The following is an 18,838-nucleotide window of genomic DNA, read 5'->3' on the forward strand; positions in this document are numbered from 1 at the left end:
TTCAAATGCCTTTGACATTACAAGAATATTCTGAGCTATTGTCCTTGAGTTTAGGCTTCTGTTGTTGGGGGGTTTTTTGGTTTTGGTTTTTTTTTTAAAAAAAAAAAAAAAGAATCATCCTGGTTGTATTTTGGAAGAGAAATGTACTTCATCAATTTACGTTGTGAACAAGCTGAGCTGCTGTTCAGCAAACATGGGCTAAAATACATGCTGCTTTAAAAACAGAGTTCAAATCCAGTAATAGGTGATTGAACTCTTTGATGCAGAGAAAGGAAATAAATTATTAGAAAACAAATTTAAGAAATTAGAGAAACAATATATGTATTTAAGATGATGAAATATGACTTGTTCTGTCCTACAAAACTTATAATACAAATCTTTCAAAGATGTAAAAAGTAAACTTTCAGACCTTGGGCATTGTCTGTCGGTGCTGTGGTGCTGCCTTTGCACTGGCAATTCTTTCCTCATGTCAGTTCTGCAGTGTGACAGGTTTTCCTAATTTCAGCTCCAGTGGATATGTCTATGAGACAGAAGGCCGAAATATCAATGAACAATTAAAAAGGTTTGGTTTTTTTTTCTTATTTTTTAGCGTTTTGAGTGCTTGCTAGACCTACACGGTAGCAGCAGATATTATTTTGGAATGTGTTGCTGCTGGCTCAGAGCTGAATCTACAAGGATAAGGGTAAAGCTAATCAGTTCTTTTCCTTCATAACTGCTTATTGACAAAATATAGTATATTCTTTCCAAGGTGAAAAGGGTTTGTATGTTTCAATGTGTATTTTCAGGTGAAAAAAAACAAACCAAACCCAAAAACAATTAAAAAACCCCCAGGAATAAGCATTTCCTTTTTCTGTTTGGGTTGGGCTTTGTCTTTTCTTGGCTACACCACCCTGTTCTTTTAGTGAACAAAACAGAAAACATGTAGTGGCAAAAAATGGAGAAAGCACATGAACAACTCACTCTCCCTGGTGAAAGAGATTCTACTTTTAGATTACTTAGTCTTTCCTTTAAAAATTGTAAATGAATGCTAGGAAAAAATTCCTAATTAAATCAGAGGGAGGAAAAACTCCAGCTCCAATAAAAGGGATAATGTCAAGAAAGTGTAATTATATTGCAGATGTCCTGTCAGGAAAAAAAACCTATATCACACCCAGGAGTTCCTCAGTAGTTGCCATTGTAAGCTTGGCAGCCATTTTAGTGCTAAACCATGACCCTTAGCTCCCTCTCCCCTCCACATCACTCCCACATCAAGGAAACATTTCCCTTTTACAGTAATCAGCATCTTCCCCTGGCAGACTTAAGAAGTATGTACTGATACTGTCCTACAGTGGCCTTGAAAACATGTGACAAGGCTGAAACTTTTTTAAGTGACAAGAAATTCTGAAGAAAAATTTCACAGACAGCAGCAGTTTCCACAGTTCCTTGACCATTAGCACTGCCCATGGACATAAATACACTTTGTGCAAATAGGAGAGTTTCAGAAAAATGGCTACACGTTTAGACAAGTTCTAAAGCCAAAACCAAAGCAATAAAGTCATACTAATCACCATAGTATTAATGTCATAGTAAATGGGATGCTCTTGCTGTTTCATAATGAGGTTATCCATGGATATCTACAAAACAAAATTTAGTTTAATCTTTTGTAGTTATTCCATATTATTATTTTAGTCACAGCTATTAAATAAATCACTAAACAGATGTAAATTGAACAGCATTCAGCAAATAGCCTGAAGCGAAAACTCAGGTCTTTTAATATATTTTTTAACTTTCTCCAGCATCTGTTTTTTGGTTTTTTTTTTTTCTATGAATAGTGTGCCAAAGGATTCTTCAAATGCCAAATACTACATACTTGTAAATGCTCAATAGGCAAAGTGCCTCTGCACTGACATCATGGGTTTTACCTTTGCTGCTTCTGTGTTTGGCTTTCTATCATTGGAAGGCTGGATGATGTGAGAGAAAAATATGATGGATGTTAATGGAATGAGAAGTCATTATTATTATTATATAAATATTATTTTTTTAAAATATTATATTATTATATAAATAATAAACTTTGTTCTCTGTAAACTGTGCACACTTTGAAAGGTGCAGGGAGCACAGGAGAAAGAATGAAAGCATCAGCCTTTCCTATGACATTTCTGTCTTTGAATATAAACTAGTCAAACCAGTGCTGTGGTAGTAGATTGGGTGCATAAACAGATACATTTTTCATCAGTTCTTCATCCTTTCTGTTACAGGATATCAATTCTTACTTCTCTCTTTTTTTTTTTTTTCTCCTAGCATTATAGCTGATCAAGCTACTCCAAGAGAGGCTATCCCCCAGCCTGCAGATGAATGCAGATTGCTGGAGGCAATGCTCCATGTGCTCCTGTCTTTCTTCAAGAGCCTCACAGGCACTATGATGGACTAGGTTCTGCGCCAGACAACATTTTCGGAAGTGCATTCTGTACTGTGGCCTTTAGGGATGTATGGTCTCCTCTCACCTTCATGTGCCCAAGTGTACATCCTTTGTACCATAAAAAGGTAGGTTCCCCCATTGCAAGGCACAGGATGGGAGTGGAGTGTAGATGCAGCCTGGACCTTCTCTGGTGACAGCAGTGGGGACATATCTGCCATGATAACCTCTCTGAAATGCAGGTACATCCTTGTGATGGGCACCTGGCATGTGAACTGCAGCCAGCTGGTTTTGGCCATGTGATGAATGATCATCCCTTTACATGATTGTGGTATACATGCCAAGAGGGTTCTCACTGAAGTCTGTTGGGCATCTCTGAACTTTGCAAGTTTGCAGTAATCTTAGTGTGAATACAGGCTGTTTTTTCTCCCTTCTACGTGTTACAGGGGGAGAGAAAAAAAGAAAGTGATAGAAATGGGAAAAACCTTAAAATGGGGGGGGGCTTCCGCTCTTTTTACATTCACCTCCAAATGACAAGCTGTCTGCAAATCTTTTGCCGTGCTTTTTACTTCCTCTAGCTGTCTATCCCCAATGTGAACAGAGAAAGATTTATGTGGGTTTTAAAGTGAACCTAGATAAATTTCTTTAAACTGGGTGACCTCTGACCCTACCTCATCTTATCCCTCCCCTTTTCACTCAAATCCAAATTCCTCTTGACTTGAATGAGAGCAGCATCAACTCCTCAGTTAATTATGTCTGTTAATATTATGTGACATATTAGATTGCAAGTAAAATGCATGAAGATCAAAAAGGAGCTAGTCAGCATGAGTAAAGGAGAAGGCATTGACGTGTAGAAATCGGTGTGACTGGAGCATCCCCCTCATTTGTGCTCAGGCTTGGAAAGCGTGGGAGGAGGTGATTTCTCAGAAGTGATGCTGTGCAGACCCCTTTCCCTACATCCTCCATTCACACAGATTCAGTGCAGGGCTTCAGGGCTGCCTCTTGGGCTACCAGGCATTCCCTGCCAAGGGTCAACAGCTAACAGCTACAGCTTGGAGAGTGTGGGGCAATATCATCCAAGGCACAACAGCATGAGCCAAAGCTAATAAAGACAACAGTAACTGAAGAGGATATAGGGTCACTGATGCTTTAACTTGAATCATAACTAGAAAAAAGAAAAAGAGTAGTGAACAATCTCATTTTAAACTCATAGCATTCTTGCAGAATTCAGATACTAGGGAGAGAAGAAACTCCTCATTTCATTAAAATTACTATATTAAAAACATATTCAAATAGAACTATGCATGCAGGTGAAAACCTTTGAATTCGTGGGACTCTGGATTGTTGGTCTGCATTCTTTTTAGCCTCCTTTTTTTTTCCTCCTCACTGAAACCAAAAGGTTAAATAAATTCTTTTGTTCAGTCTTGTATCTTCTAGTTTTGTGCTCATTCCTACATACACAAATCAATAACTTTGTGAGGGAGACCAGGAGCCGGAAAAGTTAGCTCTGATCCACTTTGAAGTTCTTGTGCTTCTGTTAGAGCTGGCTTTTGTAGTGCTTGAAAGGATTCAAATTTTTTACTGTATAACTAATGATTGAAATCACAAGCCTGTCGGGGCAGCGTATCAACAAATCTGGATAACTAGTGAAGAACTCAGCACTGCTGTACTGTATTAACAGTTCTCCTCACTATAGGTGACAACCATGGAGTCCGAGAATGCAAGAACATGTCTTCTACTGCCAAGGACCAGCTGACACCCATGGAGGCACAGAATGGGAAAGGCTGCATGCACCGAAATGGAGGAAGTTTATAAAAAGATTTTTGTTTTCATTCATGCTGTGACCTAAGTAACGTCCCAGTTTAAACATTAAACTTGAGGTCATTAACTTGTCACAGTGATTTCTAGTTTAAAACTATAGTAAAATAAGAGTTAAGAAGGCATGAAAAGGCTCATTAATTGATATGATAAAGCTTGCTGAAATGTAACCCTTTCTAAACATATATCTAGAGACAGTAATTTTAAGTTATATTGTTGAAACTACATGCATCTTTTAAGCCAGTGACAAATTCACATCATATCTTAAAGATGAGGCTATGTAAAAAATGGATTTCCAAGGAAATGAAATTATCAGAGGTTTGGTCCTTCTTTTGCTAAAAATAAAAATATTTTGTGAAATTATAGTTTGTACTTAGGAAATGTAGGAGAACCAGGCAATTATATGTTGCCCATAAGTTGCAATCTGACATCTGTACCAGATGATTTACACAAGAAAATTAACCATGTCTCATCCATCACTATTAATTTTTACACTTTAAAATAGGCACAACTTAGCTGAGGCCAACATACTCTCTTGACATTGATGTTATGTTACTGCCAGTCTCAGTGTTTTAAAGTAAGTGAAATTATTTTCATTTTCATTAAAAATCTGAATACAGCTAGTGAAAATAATTCTAAATTTTGACCAAAAGTAATAATTCGAATTTTCTGTTGGGTTTAATCTTTTCTTCGAACTGAGAGTGGCATTTTTCTTTCCATCTTAGTACAGACACTTTCAATCAGCTTCAATTATTAATGACCGTGATATACCAAACACAGTATATATAACCTATCTCATATTTAAAGGAAAATGGCTGACAACAAAAAGTCAACATTTACCACAACCTCTTTTCCTTAGTTAGAACAATAGAGCATAATGGCACTTGGATTTTGAAAACTGGAGATTGCCGAAGTAGATGAGCTGCAGTATTGGTCTTGTTAGCCCCTATCACTCTCCTCGTAATTACCCTTTCTGTCCCAGAGTATCGAAGGTTTTGTTGAGAAATATCTGGATTCCAAATGAATCACTCACCTTTGTCTCAAATTGCCTGTAGGACAGCAGCATCCCAGAGCGGTGGGCGGTCTGTGCCTTTGCTGTTTGAGAAAGAGCTGATAATTCTCAGCATGTCTGTGCCTTGTGTTCTACAGTTCATTACATACATTACCAGTGTAGGACAGAATCGTGACATTTTTTCCCTCCTCATTCATGCTGTTCATACCAGAAGCAGACACTGCATCTACAGGCTGGTTTTTAATCGGATTTTATTAATAGGCATCTATTGTTACACAAGAAAAACAATGACAGATCTGAAATCAAAAGGGAAAAAAGTAAATCACCAAGGTTTTTCTCTCATTCTGGAGAATGATTTGGACTGGTGGGAAAAACTTTAGCAAATTTCTTGATAGTCTTCTGAAGTTCAAGTTTATAGTGAGCAAATGCTTAAAAAATTAAAGTGCCCTTTTAAAGTTAGAAAGCAAGTACACTGGTAATACCTCTTCATTGTTTATGTATAAAGACAGCCAAATATTTACTTCTTGGACATTATTCTGCCTTCTCAGTATCAGGCCTTCAGCTAATGTGGCTGTGAATACTAAGTCCTGCTATATTCTGATTAGAAAAGGAGAAGATTCTTTTTCCTACTCATAAAGAAGCAGGTTATCACTGTAAACCACAAGCAGAATGTCTATTAATAAAAAATGTACGGTCACCCACAAATTCACATGTATTTTCTGTTAACGCATCCATTGATGTTTTTATTTAATAGAACAGCAGCCACAAAACGGTGCATTTCAGGATCATAAAGATTTTGAATCACTCTTGATCAGGCTGAAATAAAGGTGTTTTTGCCCTTGACAGTAACAAGGGCTTGATTTCACCAATGTGTCTTCCTCTAGGTAAAAAATTTCAAAAAAGCTGCTGATGATTCATTGTCTAATGGACTGATAGGGGATGAAGATGTCTAAAAGAAAACAAAATACTTGAGGGGAGGTAAGGATTTACTTTGCTCTGGTATAATTTTGGTTTGATTATACTTGTTTTCATTTTACCATGGCTAAAATTTATATGCCAGATTGCTTTGTTTTGTTTCTCTGCATGCAGTGTAGACAAACTGATAAATAAACACTGGGTTATTATAGTATATTGAAGATAGATAAAATGGAAAAATAATTCTTTTACATCTCAATTGAGCCTTGAAATAACATCTGTATACTTAAGTGACATCTAGAAAAATACATCAGAATTTATGTTAACTGAGAAATGTACATATTCATCATTAGTCACGAAATAAAACAAATTAAAAATTAAAATATGCTGATGGTAAATGTGTTTAATACTGGTACACACTACCTACTTTCCACACTTTTGAGATCAAGACCAGCAAAGCACTGGAATATGCCTGAAATTAAGTTAGAAACAAAGATGTATTTCAGCCCATAATTGAGCTAGACCCTTGCAGAAACAGTTGGACCCTTAATTCTTTTCAAAATTCTCATTACACCAAAGAATTGCACTGTGCTGGAAACCAGTGAACTGTCTTTCCAGCTGAAGTATTTTCTAAGTGTAAAGCCATTTATTGAATATAAGCATTTCAGATGTTCATTAGCTTTATTGTATCTTCGTCTTTATAATTTTCGTAAGTTTGCAGAGTTCAAAATGAAAACTACATTTTGTGTCACATTACTAGCAGTTTTATGCACAAACACAGTGAATTAACTGTTTTGCTGTAAATCAATTTAATGGTTTTCACTATAAATGTAATTGGTAATTTTTTTAAACAGTAACTAACACTTTATAATACAGTATTTCTATATATAGCAAACAGTTCAAGGGACTTAATTACACAGTGACAGAGACTGTTATGTTCTCACTGTGTAATTTTAAAAATTGTTTTTAACAATAAGGAACAATTGAAATTTGTCAATTTAAGAGTGACAAAAAATGTTTTTGACTGTAAATGCAGTACTTAAATTGTTGTTTTAACAGTAGACTTGTCACCTTGATGTAGCTGGATGTCATAAAACCAGTTTAAAACTATAAATTTAACTGTTAAATCTAATAGCAAAACTATTGTTGGCTAGTATTTGTTAAAATGCAGGAATTAAAAATTAGATGAAGACATAAAAAAATGAGCATTTAAATTGTATTTTGGGAGTTGCTTTAAGTGTATAATAATTAACATCAGTGGAAATACTGCCATGAAAATGATATGATTTTACATCAGAGAATTCATTGAAATAAACTCTTAATATTTGGGACCCCCACATAGAGAGAAGCAGAGCTCCTCCTCACACCTAAAAATGAGGCTAAAGTTAAAAGCATTTATAAAAGAAGGTATTAACCCCTACCACTACAATCACAATACACATTATTCCCTTGCATGTGTAAAACCTCGGACTGTAACTGAAGTAGGAAAACCACTCAGGAGACTGCTATAGAAGTAAACATGAAGTAGCCCTCACTTCCTCTTTGGAGCTCTCGCATCCAGCAGCACTCCAAGTGCTGTGCCACTTTGCACTGCATTGATGTTCAAGCAAACCATGAACCATGGACATGTGCTTACACCAGTTATGGCTCATCAACATCAAATATCGAACTTGGGAGGCTTAGGTAAACTAAAGCTTCCAAGCACAGGAAAAAAATGCCTGTGGGTTTCCTGGCTGGGGAAATCCCTATTGCTTCGTAACGAAAAGTGATGATTGCTGATTGTGCACAAAACTGTCCAGCTGGTTCCCTAGCTTCTCACTCTGCCAAGCACAGCACGGCTGTGTTCACTGAAAATGCGGCAGAGATAACTGTGACGGAAAACATGTAGTACTAAGTGTACTCCAGTGCTTGCTGACGGAAGGTGGAAGAACTAAAGAACCATTTCAAGGGAGAGGAGCACAGAGGAGAGGCAGAACTGAACACCACCCACTGTTGAATGGTCTCCTTGCTCCCATATAAATGTAGGACTGCAACCCTGTTTCTACACACTTCATTATTTTGATCACTTACACTAATATCGCAGAATCCTTCTAACCTGCAGGCACTGCCATTGCTTTCTAGCTAACTCTCTGCCAGGATGGCTGCAACATCCTCTTTCCCCAAGAGGAACAGCTTTCCAAGGAACAGACTTGTGCTCAAAGTCCTGGAGCTCCTAAGAGGTCTCACTTCTTCCTCCAGTGTTTCACGGAGCTCAGGACAGCTGCTTGTTGCTGGCAGGCAGCCCTGCTGTTCCCCAGCTCTGCTCTGTCCACCCACCGGAGAAGCCAGCTGCGAGTCGAGAGCAGAAGTCACGACATCCAGCCACCACTAACTCCCTTTGTCAGAGCTGCACTCAGGTGGCTGTGAGGGGAAGGGAAAAGAGCTGGGCTGGGAGCTGGGAAGGTGGTGAGCAAAGGACAGAGGTGGGATCTGAGGACAATCCTTAGGGAAAGAAGATTTGGGAGATGCACAGAAAATGCACTCACTGCACATCTGCACTAGTTCTCAGGTCTGCTTCTCCAGTCTTTTGAGTACCTGTGTCATCCTCATTTGTGCTGCCCTGTTGTGAGATTGTGTCTGCTGTGTCTATGGCAATGTTGTCTATCACAAACAAGGGACCTTAAAGGCTGCCAGAACAATCATACAGTGTTATGCTCAATACTAGAGATCAGATTTTGCAATAACAGAGAGGAAAAATTCAACCCACTTTAGCTTATCTGTCTATATTAGTAATAAATTCCTACACAAATGAATTTAGCAACTGCATTGCCACTTTTGCCTAGGCTGTGTAGGAACTAGTACGTTCTGTGTTAAGAGAATGATCCGTAGTCATGACATTTGGATCCAGTGAGAGCAATGCCTTCAAACAGAGAGTTAAACTGCAGGTTATGCTAGCCTGTACTCTCTTAAGTGAACACTAAAAAATGTCTGAGGGCCAAAATTCTCTGCCAGCTACACATAAACAACTCCAACTGACTTCAATAGGAGTTTCCTGTGTGTATCCAGGAGCAGATTTTAGAGCTAAGAGTATGCATCAAAGTCTAAATAGTAAATGTTAGTGAATTGACATTCTGTTTATTCATTATTTTCAAATGTCGATAGGGGTTTCTCTGTGTAATATAAAATGATTTGGTTGTCACATTTTTAATGAAGGCTTTTAATTACTCTTGATATACAGTATTGTACTGGTTGTTTTGTACAGTTGCTTTTGTGCTTTTAACCAAATCCCCTGTCTATAAGAAAACCTGCCTACATCAGGGTTTTGGTCAAATACAGCCTTTGTCATTGCTTTTATACAGATGACGCTTTCAACTTCTACCAGAAAGCATGAAAGGGGAGATCTATACTAGATGAGCAGTGTAGGTAAAGGAAAAAAGGAGTTCATTTTATTGCAAGATGGAAAACTGAATATAAGCCAGCAATGTATGCTCACAGCCAACCATATCTTGGGCTGCATCAAGGGAAGCGCGACCAGGAGGTCGAGGGAGGTGATTATCTCTGTCTACTCCGCTCTCATGAGATCCCACCTGGAGCACTGTGTCCAGTTCTGGGGTCCCCAGCATAAGAAGGACATGGACCTGCTTGAGCAGGTTCAGAGGAGGCCACGAAGATGATCAGGAGGCTGGAGCACCTCCCCTGTGAGGACAGGCTGAGGGAATTGGGTTTGTTCAGCCTAGAGAAGAGAAGGCTCCAGGAAGACCTTATAGCAGCCTTCCAGTACCTTAAGGGAGCCTATAGGAAAGATAGGGAGGGACTCTTTATCAGGGAGTGTGGTGATAGGACAAGAGGTAATGGTTTTAAACTGCAAGAAGGTAGATTTGGATAAGATATAAGGAAGAAAATCTTTACTGTGAGGGTGGTGAGGGACTGGAAGAGGCTGCCCAGAGAAGCTGTGGCTGCCCCCTCCCTGGCAGTGTTCAAGGCCAGGCTGGATGGGGCTTTGAACAAACTGGTCAAGTGGAAGGTGTCCCTGCCCATGGCAGGGGGGTTGGAACTAGATGATCTTTATGGTCCCTTCCAGTCCAAACCATTCTATGATTCTATGATCTTTAATTGCTTTTTGATAAGAGTATATATGGTTGTATATATGGTTATATATATATATATATATGGTTATACTGAGGTCCTATTTGAGTCACTATCTAATTTTTTGGGGAGGGGTTTGCAGTTTTAAAAAGTTATAATCAGGGGGACTAAGCTTTTTCACAAAATGAGAGTGTCTGTGGCTGTGTCTTTGGAAGGGTGGCTTTGGATCAGTCCTTCTGCTGCCCTAAAAGCCCAGGTTTTGATTCCTATGGAAACAGAGCAATGGAGGCTGGAAACTCTGGCACTCTTGGATCTCACCCACTGCAACACCATCACAGGGCAGACACAGGAGTTCTCAGGTCAGGCGCAGGCTTTCTGCATGCATTTGACCTGGTTCTCTGCTGGATGAGGCATAGACATTTTCCAAAGGACATCCAAAAGTGTGAGGCATTTGCATATCTGCAAAAGACTGCAATGCCCCTTTAATGAACTGCAGGCCCATGGGATAAATCACATTTATGGGCATGTCATGTCAAACTGCTAATGTTTAAGCAGGGGGTGGCCAGGATGGAACAGGTTCTGGGAGAATATTGACCAAAAGGAGAGAGGCAGCAGAGGACACCAGCTTCCCTTTTGCCCCCACCTATGACCACACAAAAAGTCTCCGACTTCCTCAGCATTGGTACTTTCAAGAGCCACCTCTCTCCAGGGGTCAGGTCCAAAAGATTGAAGCAACATCTCCATTCCCAAAGCCAAAACATGAATAGTGTCCGTCAGTCTCTCAGTGTGATTTTCAAGCACTATGTGATACAAACATTTTTTATATATATTCATAATTGCATGGACATATGAATGGATGGATGCATGCAAATATGTATCTGTGTATATATTATAGGGAAAAATGAAAGCAACATGCAAAATACAGAACCTAGAATGCAACTTAACACCTGTACTGGTGACTAGTTTCTTAGGGCCTAGATAGCATACCTCAAATATTAATCAGCGTTTATGTTTCAAATTCTAGTGCTCTTTAATTGCCTTAATACAGAAAGTCTCCTACTTTGGTATCGTGGAAGGGCTCACATGTAACAAAAATAAACACATTAAATAAATAAATAAATAAATCCAATCTCCTAGGTACTAATTTGCCATGGATTGTATTTAAGTCCTCATCCATTATGTGAATTAGAAGTGAAACAAACACTGGCATCAATACTCTATTGCAGCCAGACCAGCCTGAGATCCAAGTGAGTGTGTGTCCTGGACAGTTTGTATTGATGCTGTCCTGAGTATCACGCTCATCAATAATGGAAATAATTGCATTTTAATAATTAAAAAACCCCCATCATTTTCACAGAGGTAGAAATGATGACTTTGTTCCCTCCCTGCAGTTTATCTACCTTCTAATGACAGGAATGATTCACCAAGCAGCTCTTTTATAAACACACAAATGCACACAAAGAAATCTGCTTTTATTCAGGTGAAAGAGTATCAAATGTCCCTTAAATATCGACTTATCAATACACTGCATTGGGAGCTTTGAAATGAAAGGTGAAATGTATGGAGGAAGAGTAGCCACTTCCCTCCTGGCCCTATTTTTCTTAATGTCCTGATAATGGGTTGAGACAAGTCATAACAATTCTTATTCTGATTATTTTGAAGTTTTTGGACTAATGTGACATTCAAACACTGAAACCTTCAAAAAATGGGGAAGCTTAATAATGCAATAATATCTTGCTGTATACTGAGTCTGTACAGCATTTTAATGTGGATCCAGATAAAAAGTTTTGTCTGTTAGTTCTCATGCTCTTTTGGTTTTGTAGTTCTTAGGTTTTTCATTAGTCTTCTCTTTTGTTTTTCTTTATTCTTTTATTTATCCTCTGTGCAAAACAATCTTGAATTTATTTTGTAGGCTTAAGTCTGTCTCGTGTAAAACTAACTAAATCACAATATCAACATGATCATAATCTAGCCCCAAGTTGTCTTCTCACTACTTTTTTGCTGCTAGACAAACATCGAGGGTATTTTTCCCAGATTGTGTCCTCTATCTGGGATTTTGCAGATTAAAAATATCCCAAAATGACATACTCAAATGTCTTGGAAACCCAAATTCCTGAAAGTGGAAAATAAATAAACTATCAGAAAGGAAACAACAGTGTCATAAAATTCACTTTACTCTTTGTAGACTTTCTGATGTTGATTTGAAAAAATGCATAATGAGGAATGGGTAGATTGCCTGGCCTCTGCAGTAGCCAGTATAGTTTGGGTTCTTGCTCACTTAGTCTTTCCCTTTTGACTACAGTCATGATTCAAATGGATGTGATTAAGGTAATGTTCAATAAAGAACTGTGCATGAAACTCAGAAAAAATCAGACACCAACTGTAGCAACTTATGGCTCTCTGCTTCATATTGACCAATATCTGAACTAACATCCAAAAAAGTCCTTTAAAAATGTGTGCTAAAATTTTCCACTGAAATGTCAGGTTTTGAGATGTCTGTCACTTTTTCACATACTTGAAGAAAAATATTTATTTTATAAAACATTTATAAACTCTTTTCACTTAAAATCAAAAATTTTACGATAGGTCTGTCCTAAATATAGCTTAATTTTTATCTTCTACAGAAATAAACTCAAAAAGCAAACACTTTACTAGAACCAGTGAACAGAAATAATCTACACATATGCCTGAAACTAAGTGGATGCATAAATGCTTTGTCACCTCAAGCCTTTCAAACATAAGCCTTTGTATTTATTCATAATTTTGTATTTGTCTATATATAACAATAATATGTATAGAAAAACATCACCTATCTCTCAAAAAATAATGGTTATTCCTTTATGTTAGAAAATTTTTTGTTAGATGCAAAAATCAAAATCTAGATGAATAAAGCCTATTCATCTAGATTGTTATAAAGCCTATGCTGTGACTGTATAATCTATGCTAAAATTTCAAGTAGGCAGTTAAGATTTCAAATCCTTATTGAGAATAAAATTAAGACTACCAGATATCAACATAAATATTCACTTGCAAGCAAAGGATATTCTCTCTTTGAGCAAAGGATGTCCTTCCACTATGCCAAAATAAATAACCTAAACCCTCTTTTGTTTCTTTACACTTGCTGTTTAGCTTTGTGTCATACCTATTTCTTTCCTTAAAGCTACTTAGCAGATTAATTCAGGAGAAATAGACGCCTTATTGTTGATTGTATAAATGATTCAGGATGTTTGACATGTTTAATTTGACAGAATGGCACAAATTGCAGCCTTACCCTGCACTTTGCTAGTCCACATGCACCAGGACCACCTCTAGGATCATTAAAAGTTCAGTTAATTCAGTAGCACTTTGCACCGAAGAGTTTTACTGCAATGATTAGGTTTTCAAAGACAGCAGCAGGCCCTTCCCTCCCAGCCCAGCTTCTCTCTCAGATTGCAGTGAAAGTGAACAAATAAAGAGGGGGGGAAAAATGAAAATACCTGAAGAGAATAAAGAACAAGGGTGATGGGGTAAGATGGATTACTTGAATTTTCCACCAATCACTGAACAACACATTGGCTAAAGCATTGATTGATGAAGTATTTAAGTCGTCAATCTCACATCACAAGCCTTTTTACAAATGGCTGCAGAAAGGGGCTGACATCGAGGTGGTATCAATGGAAGTTGGCTTTGCTACAAAATATAAGAAAGACCTCTAGTCCACAATTTGCTCTCTCGCAAGATGTTCAATAACCACTTTCGACGGCCACTTTGCCAGCAAATGTTTCACTTAAAATGTCGGTATTCTTTACTCAGGACTGCTGTCCACCTCTAAATTTATAGGCCTTTACTATGGGAAGATTTACTTTCTTTTAGTTTTCGGTCAGATTATTTTTCCCCCATGCAGACTGCTTTTCAATTTACATGGAGGTTTTCTTGGTGGGTACTTTTTGCTTTTTTTCCCGTTCCTTAAAAGAATTACAACCAGTTGTTGTCTCCTCAGATATGTTTTAAAACAGTAAATCAGTCATTGCCAGAAATCTGTGTTTGATTGAGAAATCAGCTTGTTCTGGCTTTTTATTTCTTTCCTCTCCTTCACTTTTCTTGTTCATCGACATTAACCTAAAAATAAAGCACAGAACTTTAGTTTAGTGTCTGCAGAAGCTGTTGCTGCAGAGACAGGTCACTTCTTGGTTACCATCAGCATCACACCATTTGTTCCCTGAAGTCCCCTTCTTCTTCCAGGGGAATATGATAAATGTAAGGAACAGCTCATATCAAGGGAAAGACAGCCAAACAATTCAGATTCTATGAAGGAAAAAGAAAGAAAAAAAGCCAGCAAAAGAGACTACATACCCCAGCATGAAAGAGCATCTTGATTTCAAGTTTTCTTTCAGGAGTCGTTAATATTTTATGAGACCACACAGAGTGTTCCTCCAGTGACATTTTTCTAAATAATGTAATGTGCAGTAAAGTATCAGACAAAGGGGAGGAGGAGGAAAATCGCATTGTTTAGATTTAAAAAAAAAAAAAAAAAAAGCTCATTTGAAACCAAGCATTCTCAAGGTTGGTTGGTGCCTGGATCCAGAACCCCAACCTTTTGTAGAGTCAACACTTATCAGAGGAATGGTGCCCAGAAATAAGGAGAATACCTTAGGTTTTTGTTCTTTTGTGGGTTTTTTTCTTTTTTCTTTTTTTTTTTTTTTTTCCTGTCTTACTTTTTTCCTTTCTTTTTTCTTTCTTCCTTTAGGAGAACCTAAGTATATGCTGCAGGGTCACCAGGCTCCCTTCTCTGTATCAATAAAAAGTGATGGGGCAGGGAATGTCTACAGAAATCTGTGAAAGAAAGACTGGCAAAAGCACAGTGTCTCCTATTTTCTTCTTTCCTGACCCTCTCATGTATGGGAGCTTTTCTTGGAAGAAAATTTTGATCTAAACCTCTGTGTGTAAACACTCATAGAGTTTAAGGAAATCTGTGAGTAACTTACAGAACAGGCCCAAGACCTCACAGGCCTCCCAGCATTGCAGTAGTTGACAATAACTCAAAAACCCTACTTTGGGCCAAACTGAACCCCCAGATCATTGGCTTTATAACAGCAAAGATTGCTGTTATGAAGCAGAGAGAGTCCAAACTTTCAAGACTACTCCAGTTTTTAGGTTTTGGGTCACACATTTTCCTGGCCTATTTAGGGGCTTTCACTCTGAAGCAGGTACAGGTTTTCATTATGACTTAATGAACAACCATTCCTCGATTAAACCATTTCACTTTGCAAAAAGCAACAAGGTAAAAGCATTCATGTAAGAGTTGAACTGACAAGTTGCCAATTTGATAGCTTGTAATTTCCCTACTTATGCTAGCTCATGCTGATCAGAGGTCTGAGTGACTTATCTTGGTCTCTTAAAATCATAAATTTTAGAAGAACAAAGTAAAATATTCTGCTTTTTTGTTATTAATTTCACACTCCCAACCCTAATGAGCCTTCTGGAGCTGTCCTTCTGAAAATCTGTGTTTAGATGAACAGAGAAGCCTTGGCACAAGTTTTCTGAAATCAGCTTAATATAATAAATATAAGGTATTATTATACTGTATGTGGATCTGCATAGGACTAATTACTAAATAATATTCTTAGAAAAGACTTAATTTAGAATATACTATAATCTAATTGGGTAACTGAAGAAGTAACCATCAAAAAGCACAACTTGTATAACACAAGATTGAAAAATTATACTTAGTTTTAAATATGGAAAGTATCTAATTGACATCAATTTGTGATAAACAAAATCACTGAGCAGCAAATTTCATGAGCTTCCCTCCCTTTGAGTTATTTAGACAGACACAAGTTAGTGATCACTATTGTTGCGCAAACACACTATATGGGACCAAGATGAATATAATATACTGTAGCAGTAAGGCATGGAGTGAATCAGACAACTTGTACAAAGCTTCAACTGAATTTATCGTATTAAATAAGAATCCAGCTCACCACTGCAGTTTATATGAGCAGTTAAAATGGTTTGCTTCTTCCCATTACATGACAACGTAATCGAATAAATCAACGGCTGGCAGAAATCCTACATTTGAAATATCTCACATGTTTCCTATGGCACAGCAGAAATCTTCACGAGAAAACAGAAAGCCAAGGAAGTTGATAAAAGGCATTTGTAGAACTGCTGTTGCTGAGAGTTGCACCCAGGCTAGGAGTTAAATTGCACAAGCTTTGATCATTCAGACAGACAAAATACGTGCAACCTGATCTTAAGGTATGAAGGGATGTTGTATCAGATATAGCAATTACATAATTATACCCCAGTCATATAAACACTTATATATGCATATGCTTATCTTCACTAATAGGAGTAAATTGATTTAATTACTACTCCTGAAAGTAAAATTAAGACACACTCACATGTTTACAAAATTGTTTACAAAATTCAAGTTCTGTAAAGATGTTTTATCTGTTTTGTGGGTTTTTTTAACATGTTCATGAATAACATGCAAGTGTGAGGTAACCGAGGTAGCTGTTCAACTGAGAGCATGGATAGGAAGCAGTCAGAAAAGAAATTCTGTCACAATTAATGTCAGTGGGAATTTTGCCCTTCTTTTATCCTATGATTCAAAACCAGAAGAAAAGGATCAGTTGAAATGTTTCTAGTAATTTATTCAAAATACCATGACAAATGTTTTGGAATATGATAAAATAAATTAGATATAGACAGCTATTTAGCTGGTAAGATTATCTGATGATATTTACCTTCTCCACATGTGACTATTTCACCAACAAGATAGTTGTCTTTGCTTGATCACTTTCATACATGGTTTCTCCAACATCTGCCTCCTGCTTTAGGAGGTAGCACTTCTTCATGCATTTGTTCCACCACTCTAGAGTGTGTTGGAACACACTTCTGAAGCTGGCTGCTTTACAATCATTATCCTCACCCTTTCCTCCTTGTTCCTAATCCTATGTTCTTACTCATTCCGTTGTTTTACTTCATAGTGAGTGGCCTGCTGAAATCTCACCCAGTCTCACTTCTGTTCATTCATCTTTGCTGTCATTCTTCACGTAGTTTTAAGGGTGAAGGTTACTGCTTTCCACCTGAGCTCTCTTCAGGTGCTGCTGTCATTTCCATCCCAGCGCTGCCAGTGAGTGCATATTAATTGGCCCAGCATCGCTCCCCATAGAGCCTGCATGGCCTGGGAAATATTGAATGGCTGCCTGATCAGAGAGACGGTGGTTTTTTGAAAACCGTTTTCATTAATTTTCTCCCCTATAACTACTCAATAGTAGTGATGAAGTAAATAAATATATTGAATCAGAACCTCACTTCACTGGGTCTTAATTGGTGTGTCTTGAGTGGATCTATGCCAATGTGTAATGAATCTATACTGCTCTTCGCAGGTCTCATCCTGCCTACTGTACCTAGCCATCTCGCTGCTACATGCTGAGGAAGACTAGACTGCATGTCTGGTTTGTATAAGCATAGTTTTGTTTAGTGGACATGTCAAAAAATAATTAACTATGTGTCAAAAAATAATTTACTATGTATAATAAAAGCTGGTTTCCTTGTATATGTTTTAGAACTGGTTTAAATTCAGAAGGCATCATCACAATAACTGAACCTGACCACTTGTGTGAAAAAGGCCAGTCAAAATTTGAGAGGACATCTGCTTAAGAAAGGAGGTGGGGAGGGAAGGGAATATTGTTTATTTGTTGTAATTCCTTTTCAGATAAAACTTGTGGACTAAAGCTGATATGGTTGCTAGAACTAGAGAGAGGTTAAATTAGGCAACCAAATTATTGTGTTTATAGCATCTGAGTTATCTGATTCCACAACTAAAGGTACATACATTAGGAGCAGTGAAGTCTTCTCTTGAATAGGGATTTCAAATATCTGTGAAATTTTAGTATTTTAATATTCTGTGTAATTTTCTTTCCGAAAAAGAGTCTGACAAAGCTTGGACCTATCTCTTCCCAAAAAGAAGCTCTGACTTTTGCCCTAACAACAAGTGAAGTAAGACACAGATCCCACCTCCTTTTTCAGAGTGATGTTTTTTAGCAGGAAGTATGAGTCAAGCCCACCTGTAACAAGATAATAAAATCAGTGGAGTAATGGGTAAGTGGTTAAGTTTTCTTTGTGTTCTTAATGACAAAGACTGCATTTATTCCATTGTATGGCCTTAAACTCTAAGCCAACGAAGACCATATCCTGATAGTTTAGCTGATAGTCATGCTGATGAGATGCCTAGCTAGTTAAAGGAAAATAGTTCACAACATTTGGAAATGTGTTTAGCTCTGTTCAAACCAGATTCCTTCATGAAGTCAAAGATGTATTTTTCAAAGTGACATAAATGGGATTTGAACTAGAATTTTCCTCTTTGAGGAAGTGTGGGAAAAATTCAAATGTGAATTAAAGAATGTTGAATGTTTCTTTGTGCATTGACGTTCCTATTCCAAATTAAAAATTATTTTTTGTGCTTAAATCTGAGTTAACTTTTGCCATGGACAGACCTTATCATTTGATAATTAAATATAAATCACATCAGCAGCTACTTTGTGATCTACTTTTTTTAGTGAGGAATCATTGGAAGTTAGGCATGCAAATACACCATAAATCATATAACGTCCTTTACCTTATGTCTGATTTTTCCCATTGAATGT

The sequence above is a fragment of the Athene noctua genome, chromosome 2, assembly GCF_965140245.1.
Source record: "Athene noctua chromosome 2, bAthNoc1.hap1.1, whole genome shotgun sequence".
NCBI lineage: Eukaryota > Metazoa > Chordata > Aves > Strigiformes > Strigidae > Athene > Athene noctua.